At 36.1% G+C, this 11,898-nt stretch overlaps 1 non-coding gene across 1 annotated transcript; it reads left to right on the forward strand.

Moving 5' to 3' along the window:
• Window positions 1-400: 400 nt before the first annotated feature.
• Window positions 401-472, forward strand: TRNAS-GGA. Its single transcript has one exon. It is a non-coding gene; the product is annotated as a tRNA-Ser (tRNA).
• Window positions 473-11,898: the final 11,426 nt, after the last annotated feature.

Raw genomic sequence — 11,898 nt, forward strand, 5'->3', positions numbered from 1 at the left:
TCTTACAGAAAAACTGGAAAGAACTTTTTGGTCAACCCAATAACAATAGAAAGAAGGTAGGAAACACTAAAATAAAAACAGCTATTATGGGGCATAGGGCTTATCCAAGGCATACCAGTTCCTAGGTATGCTTCTCAATGAAGATGATTCAAGAGAAAATAAGAGCAAATTTGCTCCTAAGAACTGGAAATTAGTTGGGAACTGGGGCCCATATTTTATTCCTAACCTGATGAATTTGAAACCACTGACCCTTTATTCAATCAGCTGTGGTTGAGGGATTGAGGGTCACATGATAGAAACATACCCACCGGACTCTGACTATCCCTTCAGGAAAAACCTGGATATAGTAATGTTCCAGATAATGAGGCCCTGGTGGGAAGACATCCTACATATATTTACTTCCCTGGTGGCTCAGAGGTTAAAGTGTCTGCCTGGAATGCAGGAGACCCTGGTTCGATCCCTGGGTTGGGAAGATCCCCTGGAGAAGGAAATGGCAACCCACTCCAGTCCTCTTGCCTGGAGAATCCCATGGAAGGAGGAGCCTGGTAGGCTACAGTCCATGGGGTCGCAAAGAGTCGGACACGACTGAGCGACTTTACTCTTACTTTACTAAGCAGAATTAGTTTCTTCTCAAAATTTCAGTATCTTCCTTCCACCTCAAAAACCTATTCCTCCTGGTCACTGTCCTCTTAAAATATGACATAGTACTCTAAAATATTAATAGTAAGTCCTTAGAACATATTAATTATATCTCCATTCTATCACTCTATATCTGCTAGTTCATTCTGTTCATTATGTTTTCTCTGGCTGTCCTGCTTCCCTGATTACATTATAAGACCCCTGAAGCTCCAGGATATGTCAATCTGTCTTGATCCCTCATATTTGTTATAATACTCTAACCTAGACTCATGTTTTTTAAAAAGTCTGAGAAAGTTATTGTATGTGATGATCTATATATACATTTCAGCTTAAACAAAAGCATAAATTTTTAATCCTCAGATCACTATAATTAGCCCAGATTTCACTGTGCTGCCTAGCATTTTGTATTTTTATTTCTTCTTATCGACTCTAAATAACATCAAACAGAAGTAACTAGCTTATTTTGTCATACATCTAAACAATACCCAAACACAGGCTTAGGTTTAATGTGTGGATCTGTGCCACTCCTCTAACATTAAAGCTATGCTCTAGCTGATAAAAATGTCTAAAATTGATATATATTCTGGAATTAAAAGTAATTTGTATCATTCACAAAATTATTCTTTCAGAATGATGAGTTATGCATTTTAAGGACTACACATCACTTCTTTTGAACTTAGGTATAAAGTAAAACATTTGAAAGTGAATATTTTTTAAAACAGAGCTTTCTACAAAATGCACGTATTTGCCAGTCTAATTATTAACACATTCCTGTCCTCTTTATTTGGCATAAGAAAGATTTGCTGAGGGCTGGAATACTGTTATATTTATAAGTCACGTGTTAAAGTGAAAACAGTTGCAAAACATTCAAAGGGAAAACTTCTATAAATTCCCTTAAAACTTTACTAGAACTACAAAAGTCAAGGAATATTTGCATCTCACCCCCAAAAAAGAAAAAATTGTAAGCTTATCAACCCTCATTGCAATAGCAAGATTCAAAAAGAATCCAAGCACATGGTCTTTCTACAGATATATTGGCAACTGAAGTAAGACAAGATTACTAATAACTATTAATATTTGGTCTTTCTATAATTTTCAGGCTGGTAAAGCTCATTGTACATATCTTCTTTAAAAATAATTTCATAAATTTGAGCCTCAGTGTCAAAAATCAAAGGAAAACAAACAAAAAAACATTCATAAGAAGTTTTTTTTGTTGTTGTAAATAATCTGAATCACCCTTGCTGAATAGTCAACTTATGTTCTGTTGTGCTTTCACACTATTACACACACACACACACACACACACACACAGAATTCTTGTTTAAAAACTTCCTTGATAAAAAAAAAAGAAAAAAAAGAAAGAAAAACTTCCTTGATTTATATAGCTTATGTCAATTTTTATGTTTTTCATGATCTTTCAAATAATTTATTTTTTATTTTTTAAATATAAATTTATTTACATTAATTGGAGGTTAATTACTTTACAATATTGTATTGGTTTTGCCATACATCAACATGAAGCCGCCACAGGTATACACGTGTTCCCCATCCTGAACGCCCCCTCCCTCCCCATACCAAATATTTAAAAATAAATGTATAATAATATTGAAATTTTATTATTCTCATTCTTGGTTTTTCTACAAGATGTTTCTTCCCCAATTCTTTCTTTATTACCAGGCTTATTTTTCAGCATTACTCATCCTTACTATTTTTGAACTCTCTCCAAATTTAATACAGTATACCCATCTGAATATAATTTTGAGATAATATCCAGTATTAGTTGACATCTCTGTAATGATTTAATTGTTTTAAATCAAAGAAGTCAAACAACCAATATTGCTATTGACTTTAGTATCAAGAGAATTACACTAAACATACCAGTATGTTGCTTCTCTGTAGAGACATTGGTTTAAGGAAGCTACACAAATTTTCTTTACCTTTTATCATCACTTTCTTCTAATAAAAAAAAAGAAGCTTGTTGTGATTTGAACATTTAAATTTGAATGCCACCTTAAAAGAAAGTAAGACGTTTCTGTTAATGCCAAGGGATTGAAGCTCCAATTTGGATATATCAGAGAGCCAAGTTCAACCTCAATGAGACCCCATGGATCTGTGAAAACCCCTAATGTAATGAGTTGCTCAGTCATCATTTTAAAGTAAGCACACATTTTTGTGGGAGCCCAGATTGAAACGTGAAATTGAAATAATAAATACAGAACATATACATGAATATAGGAATCCCAAATTTGGATGAAAGCTGAGTTCTGGAAAGAGCATTAGTGTGTGGAAAGAACCTGTTATGACCACATCTAAATGGTCAAATTGGACTTTTAATAGACTTGACAATTAAGAGCTATGGAAGATTCTTCAGCTAATCAAAATCATATGTGTTCCTAAAGTTTCTCAGTTCTATAACACTGCTGCAAAGGAAAAGAAAAGATTCCCTTTCAAGAGTAGAATGACATTTTGAGAAAGTTGCTTCTGGTTTCTAGATGGGTAAATGCATGTAGAATCTTAGCTACTTTTTCCTCTTGGACCATTATTGAATACCATCGAGCAGCCAATGATGGTGAGAGTCTGTCTTAGATCAGGATTTTTGCTGCTTCGTGCTGGTATTTTCAGAAGTTTATAAAATCGCCATTCATTCTCACTTAAGGACAGAAGGCTGTCTGGAAAATCCCACTGATGAAGTTCACTCCCTTTTTTTAGCATTTGCTCAACTAACCATCTCAGCTGCCTTTATGGCCAATTAGTGAGCTCATGGACTTAGCTGAAAGTTTGTGTTTTTTTTTTTAAGTTGTGTGTGGCTCCCACTGCTGTCAGTTTCCCTTGCTGTCACCAAATATTTTCCTCTTTGGGACGGTTCTCTCCTTGCTTTGAGACTGTTCTGATCCTAGGAATATCTCCTTTTGTTGCTGCCAAGTTTTTCACTGGAACCCTCAGCTGTAGCAGTAAGATGATTTCTCACTTCATTTTCTTTTAATTTCCCTCCTATTCCTATCAAGTCAAATGTATATTACCATTTCATAATGATACGCTAAACCTTTAAGTCCCTGACATCTTGGGAATCAACTTTTCATTCTCTCCATTTCTCTAAGACTTTGCTACTCTTCAGAGAGTGGTCTGTGATCCAACAGTATGTGCTTCATCTAGGAGCAGAATCCAGGCCCTAGCTCAGAGCCACAGAATCAGTATCTGCATTTTAACAAGACCTCAGGTGATATACATGTATGCATATTAAATTATAGAAGCACTGCTCTATGATGCCACTGATATGTGGTAATATCTTCTTAAATGTCGTAGTGATGCAGAAAAGTGCAGGTGAAAGCCCTTCCTTACACTGAAATCAAGTTTACATCTCCATGAATTCTATTTGTAGGTTTAAGTTCTACATGCTTGGGTCAGGCCAGAATTTAATCTTTTGTTTACAAGATATTCTTTCAAATATGTTAAGATAAATATCAGCCCAATTTTTTTTTTCTATTTCAGAGTAGGTACATTCACTTAATTGCTTCAACAGGTACTCATATCATATAATTTCAGGGTTTTGCTCCTCTGAAGACATTTCAGTTTGACTCCACCTCCAAAAGAAACTGTCCTAAGTTTTGAAAATTTCACAGCCCAGCATTCAGGGACTAGATTATTGGTACAACCTCATGTTGGTAAGAATGAAGGGTGGAATTTCCTTTCTAACATTCTCACTGCCACACTATTTTCATCAAAACCCTAACCCGTAGCATTGTTTGGCATGCCATAAGTTAGAAATTTCTTACCTGTCTGATATAAACCTATGGGATTCTTTTTCTTAAAGGTTTTTAAAATACATTAAAACCTGGAAATAACCTAATAAATTTACCTAACATTTTTCATCTTTTAAAATAATGTGTTAGCAACATTGTAAATTATCTATAGTCCAATAAAAATTTTTTAAAGTGTTGGCTTGGGTCACCCAATCTGTGATGTTTTATTATAGCGGTCTAAGAAGAGAAACACAATTGGTTAACTTATTTGGGCATATACAGATCTATGTATGAATGTCTTATAAAATATATTTCTAATATTTCAGTTTCAAAGATATAGCCCATAAAAGTTGGCTTCTTAGGCAACTTGGTACATCAGATTGTTTCCTGACAAGGACCTATTGTATAACACAGGGAACTGTACTCAATATTTTGTAAATAACCTATAAGAGAAAAGAATCTGTAAAAGAACATATGTGTGTGTGTGAATTGCTGTGCTGTACACTTGAAAAAATAAGACATTGTAAATCAACTATACTTCAACTTTAAAAAAGGAAAAAAAATAGGTTCTTATTGCATGATGATTTTTATTGACTGATGTATATGATAATAAGCATATAATAAGCACGTGTGTATTGTCTGTATTAAGTCCTGTGAATAACAATAGGCATTATTTTTCTTTTAGGGACTGATTTACAATTTGTGTAGTGGATGATTATATTCGATGAGTAATACTGTCATTTGTGAGACAAAATTATGTATAGCTCTTTGAAATAAAACTTGATTCCATTTCACTTAAAAAAATAAAATAAATAAAATAAAATAATGTGTTAGGCCTACTGCCTTGTATGGAAGTGATGAGATTTTTTTTTTCCATTCTCTCAATAAAAGCATCTGTTAATGGAAGTATAATTTGAATTCTCTGAAGCTGCATCAAATAAAAGAAAACCATTAAGTGGACCCAAGGAGGAATAAGGACACAGAATTGGAAAAGGAAAATCTTAAAAATAGAAGGCTATGTTCTCACAGGGGAAAGTGCAATCACAAGCTCTATGATGACATTTAGCCCCATGGAAATACGAGTGTTCTCTAGCATTCCAGCACTTAGACATCAATTCATGGTGGTCTCAAGCTATGTTTTTGTTCTGGCACATTAAACAGAATGAAGACATATGTCTAAATTTAAGACATCCTTTCAGTGCTGTGTGCACGAGAGCCAGCTGAGAAATTTGAACTATTTCAAAGCACTAGAAAAGGAATTGTAGACACATCCTTTGTTTGGGCATATATTTTTAATTATCTTGCCTTTTAATATTCTTCTCCATTTGAGGATAATCAGACAAAATGGATCCTGCTGGGCATTGTCATGCTTAATAAAAGTAAGACTGAACATCTGCAAAGATGGCGACACTGTGGCGCGTACGATGGGCCAGTAACTGAGCTGCATTCTGATGTAATTATAACACCACATGTTGCTGTGATAATGCAACTCCCTGCTTACATTAGTTCTAGCACTTAGAGCAAACTCTTCTAGTATTAGGTGCTAAGCAATTTCAACCAGGGTAGGCACAAAGAATAATGAAGGAAGAAATGTATTAAATGCAGGATGTAGATAATAGCAAGGGAAGACAGATAAAAGTCTACAGACTCTCATGTTTGAGTCTGCAGGCCAGATGTAAACTCCCTGCATTTAATTTCAGCTTCTTTAGTTACTAACTGTATGACCTTGAGCAAGTCCTTAGCCTTTGTGACATGGAGATAATAATCATACTTTTCTAGTAAGATTATAATAAGATTTAAATGTATTAATATATGTAATGTTTTCTCTTCTTCCCTTTCTTACTTTCCCTTCTCTTGATTTCTTTCTTTTTTTTTTTTTTTTTTTTGCTTTAAAAAAATATTTTATTTTACTTTGGAGAATAGTTGATTTACAATGTGTTAGTTTCAGGTGTACAGCAAAGTGATTGAGTTATATACATACATATATCCATTCTTTTTCAGATTCATTTCCCACATAAATTTTTACAGAATATTGAATAGAGTTCCCTGTGCTATATAGTAGGTCCTTGTTGATTATTTACTTTATATAGCAATGTGTATATGCTAAAAACAAACTCCTAATTTACCCTTCCCCACCTTTCCCCTTTAATAATCATAATTCTATTTTTGAAGTCTGTGTGCATGTTTCTGTTGGATAAATAATTTCATTTTGTATCATTTTTTTAGATTCCAAATATAAGTGATATCATATAATATTAATATTTATATTTTTCTGTCTGACTTACTTTATTTAGTATGATAATCTTTAAGCCCATTCAGCTGCTCCAAATGGCATTATTCATTCTTTATGTAGCTGAGTAATATGACCAACCTAGATAGCATATTGAAAAGCAGAGACATTACTTTGCCAACTAAGGTCTGTCTAGTCAAGGTTTTTCCAGTGGTCATCTATGGATGTGAGAGTTGGACTGTGAAGAAGGCTGAGTGCTGAAGAATTGATGCTTTTGAACTGTGGTGTTGGAGAAGACTCTTGAGAGTCCCTTGGATTGCAAGGAGATCCAACCAGTCCATTCTGAAGGAGATCAACCCTGGGATTTCTTTGGAAGGAATGATGCTAAAGCTGAAACTCCAGTACTTTGGCCACCTCATGGGAAGAGCTGACTCATTGGAAAAGACTCTGATGCTGGGAGGGATTGGGGGCAGGAGGAGAAGGGGACGACCGAGGATGAGATGGCTGGATGGCATCACTGACTCGATGGATGTGAATATGAGTGAACTCCGGGAGTTGGTGATGGACAGGGAGGCCTGGTGTGCTGTGATTCATGGGGTCGCAGGAGTGGGACACGACTGAGTGACTGAACTGAACTGAACTGAATATTCCATATGTACATTTTTTTTACCCATTCTTCTGTCAATAGACATTTTGGTTGCTTTTATGCCTTTGCTAGTGTAAATAATGCTTCAGTGAACTCTGCGGTACATGTATCTTGAAGTGTGGTTTCCCTGGATATACCCGCAGTAGTAAAATTAACTGATCATAGGTATGTAGGTGTATTTCTGAGTTTTCCATCCTGTTTCATTGATCTATGTTTCTGTTTTTGTGCCAGTATCATACTATTTTGATTTCTGTAGCTATGTAATATAGTCTGAAGTCAGGAAGCCTGATTCCTCCACCTTCTTTTGTCTTTGATGATTCAGTGTCTTTTGTGTTCCATACAAATTCTAAAATGTTTTCTTCTAGTTTCATGAAAAAAGTCTTTGATAATTTAATAGGGATTGCATTGAATCTGTAGGTTGCTTTGGATAGTAGAGTGATTTTGATGATATTGATTCTTCCAATTCAAAAGTATCATATTTTTATTGCCTTTCTTCTTTCCTTCATCAAAAAGTCATTTAAAAAGCAGATAGATGGGACTTGTCAGGTCTCAGTGACAGTTGGAGCCAGTGTACAAAGAGAGTGGCAGCCAGATGGTATCATGAACTTAACTACGCTTAGGCACTTGAGGTAGTGAGAGCCAGACTCTTCACTGTCAAAGAAGGGAGATACAAACGTGGAGGGGAAAGCTAGATAGACCCTGTGATGTTGGACTAGAGTTGAGGTATCAACAGAAACTCATTATTTTATAGATTATATAGTATATTATATAGACTATATAGTATATATTATATAGTATAGTATATATATAGTATATTATGTATTATATATATACATATATAGAGAGAAGGCATGGCACCCCACTCCAGTACTCTTGCCTGGAAAATCCCATGGACGGAGGAGCCTGGTAGGCTGCAGTCCATGAGGTCACTAAGAATCAGACACAACTGAGCAATTTCACTTTCACTTTTCACTTTTATGCATTGGAGAAGGAAATGGCAACCCACTCCAGTGTTCTTGCCTGGAGAATCCCAGGGACAGGGGAGCCTGGTGGGCTGCCGTTAATGGGGTCGCACAGAGTCGGACATGACATTTGCTATGGTCTATATGGTCTCTGGTCTGAATGTTTGACCTATATTCATATGTTTAAACCTAACTCACAAAGTGATGATTCTAGGAGGTGTGGCCTTTAGGAGGTGCTTAGATCATGAGAGTGGAGCCCTCATGAATGGCATTAATGCCCTTATAAAATAGACCACCCCCCCAGAGCTCTCTTACCTCTTTTACCATGTGAGGATACAATGAGAATTCTGGGACCTGGAAAATGGCTCTCACCTAACCATGTTGGCACCCTAAACTCAGATTTCCAGCCTCCAGAACTGTGAGAAGTAAATTTTTATGGCTTATAAGCCACTACTCTCTGGTATTTTGTTAGGACTAAGTCTGTGGTGTGTGTGGGTGTGGGTGTGGGTGTGTGTGTGTGTGTGTACATGCATGTATTTTCTATTTCCCATGAAGAGCTTGGGAAAAGAAATATTACAATAGCAATGAGCATGCCTCATGTTAAGACCGTGCTAATGTTTCCAAAGAATATTTTGCGTTAAAAGGAACCAGGGCACCTTACTGAAATGACTGATTCTAGGTCTGATTTAGGAAATGAACAGAACGAGCATAGAATTTTGTTATACCAGATAGGAAATACTTAAAGAATAATAAAGACTTGTCAAAATAATAAGAGAAGCTAGCTTAAAAGAGGTAAACTAGTGAAATCTAAGATAATCTTTGATCATCAAAATAAACCATAACAGTAGTAAATTATTATGGCAAATCACTTCATTATTCTTGCCTTGAGAACCCCATGAACAGTTTGAACAGTAAATTATAAGGATTCAATAAAATAGAAACTCATGGGTTCCCAGGGAAATAAATAAATTAGTGAGAAAGCTCCTCCTTATAGAAAGCCAACTAATAAATATAGAAGAAATGATAAGAATAGAAAACCACCATTTAGCAACCATCAGTATAACAATTCAGAAAAGAAATATTAATGATGTTATGATAAAACATGATTTAAGGAACTGGATTTTTTTCAACTATCACAAATTTATTTCAAAAAGAACTAAACATTTCTGCTTAAGACATCCTTGTGACAGCTCACATAAGGATTGCACCTGATTCAAAGGTAAGCCTTTTAGTTTATATTCAGATTAAGTCATTATTCATATTTATTATGATCATTTCACCAACCTTTATCATTAGTAGGAATATACATTTTGTTCAATACCAGAAGCTGTTTGCAGATTCAAGGAATGGGATTTTTATATGGTCTCTAAATATCCTCCTACAAAATATTAATTGCAAAGGAAGAAAATTGGTTTTACAGTGGAGAAAAACTTGGCAGACATCCCTTTAATCAAATGATCAAAGTTAATAGCACTAGTAAAAATCATTACCACTCAAAAGAATGTACAAAAGTTAGTTACTAACCCTAACTTCAAGGGTCTTCTACAAAAGGAAAAGTCCATAATTCTTTAAGAATTTCAAGATCATGAAAGTGAAGAAAAGACTGGGGAACTGTTCCAACTGAAAGAAACTACAGTGACAAGACTAATGGGTACAAAGCATAATTCCTAGATTGAATTCTTTACTCAGATATTAGTGGGATAATTGGTAAAATTTGAAAGAGGTCTCTGAACAAAGGATATGTGAGAGTTCTTTGTTTGCTTTTGCAACTTTTCTGTAGGTTTGAAGCTTATTCAAAATAAACTATTTAATTTTAAAAATTTAGGAAAAACAAGATTTGTCAAGTAGCTGTCACATAGTAAGGGCCCAAAAAAACTTAGCCATTGTTTTTCTAATTGCTGTTACAGGTGCTTTCATTTTCATTTGTCCTAACCAAGAATTTCCCCAAATAACCAGTTCAATTCAGTTCAGTCAGTCAGTTGTGTCCGACTCTTTGCAACCCCATGGACTGCAGCACGCCAGGCCTCCTTGTCCATCACCAACTCCCAGAGTTTACTCAAACTCATGTCCATTGAGTCAGTGATGCCATCCAGCCATCTCATCCTCTGTCACCCCCTTCTCCTCCTGCCTTCAGTCTTTCCCAGCATCAGGGTCTTTTCAAATGAGTGAGTTCTTCACATCAAATGGCCAAAGTATTGGAGTTTCAGGTTCAACATCAGTCTTTGCAATGAATATTCAGGACTGATTTTCTTAGCAAGACTAAAACTTTAAACCTGCAAAATTTTAATATCCACACCAAGATTTACCAATGCTGTTCAAATTTCCTAGGTATGGGTTAAAGGAACTCAAGCGTCTATTTCAGTAGATACTCTAAAAATTCTCCATATAGCCAGATTCTTTTTATGTATATCAGTTCAGTTCAGTTCAGTTCAGTCGCTCAGTCGTGTCCAACTCTTTGCAACCCCATGAATCGCAGCACACCAGGCCTCCCTGTTCATCACCATCTAACTATTGCTGATTTCCCCTTTTATGGCTGGTGCATACACACACATATATAATGAACTGAAAAGGAAGAGAAAAAGAGAAAAAATATGAGAATAAATGCAAAGGTTTATATTGGTTTCTCCCAAATGAAAACCAGCCTCACAATTACAAGGTCACATTTCATACAGCTACTTTTTGGAACAAATGACTAGTCCTTATTTTCTGAGTTTGAGGCTTTCACCTATATTTTTCAGTGTTTTTCTCTAGTTTGTTTCAATACAACTTCAATGGTTCCAGGTACCACAAGTGCACGTATCTCCACCAGCAAAGAAGAGAGCTATTTCTTCATATAAAGGTCTTTCTTCCTTAACAAGAAAAACTTTCCCAGAAGGTAGTGAAAGATTTTCCTCAGATCCAATTTGTTAGATTAGGTCAAGAAACATTTAAAACCAATCACTGTTCAGTTCAGTTCAGTCGCTCAGTCGTCTCTGACTCTTTGCGACCCCATGAATCGCAGCATGCCAGGCCTTCCTGTCCATCACCATCTCCCGGAGTTCACTCAGACTCACATCCATCGAGTCCGTGATGCCATCCAGCCATCTCATTCTTGGTCATCCCCTTCTCCTCCTGCCCCCAATCCCTCCCAGCATCAGAGTCTTTTCCAATGAGTCAACTCTTCACATGAGGTGGCCAAAGTACTGGAGTTTCAGCTTTAGCATCATTCCTTCCAAAGAAAGCCCAGGGTTGATCTCCTTCAGAATGGACTGGTTGGAACTCCTTTCAGTCCAAGGGACTCTCAAGAGCCTTCTCCAACACCACAGTTCAAAAGCATCAATTCTTCGGTGCTCAGCCTTCTTCACAGTCCAACTCTCACATCCATACATGACCACAGGAAAAACCACAGCCTTGACTAGACAGACCTTAGTCGGCAAAGTAATGTCTCTGCTTTTGAATATACTATCTAGGTTGGTCATAACTTTTCTTACAAGGAGTAAGTGTCTTTTAATTTCATGGCTGCAATCACCATCTGCAGTGATTTGGGAGCCCAAAAAAATAAAGTTTGACACTGTTTCCCCTGTTTCCCCATCTATTTCCCATGAAGTGATGGGACCAGATGCCATGATCTTCGTTTAAGCCAACTTTTTCGCTCTCCTCTTTCACTTTCATCAAGAGGCTTTTTAGCTCCTCTTCACTTTC

Source organism: Oryx dammah, unplaced genomic scaffold (genome assembly GCF_014754425.2).
Source record: "Oryx dammah isolate SB20612 unplaced genomic scaffold, SCBI_Odam_1.1 HiC_scaffold_14, whole genome shotgun sequence".
Lineage (NCBI taxonomy): Eukaryota > Metazoa > Chordata > Mammalia > Artiodactyla > Bovidae > Oryx > Oryx dammah.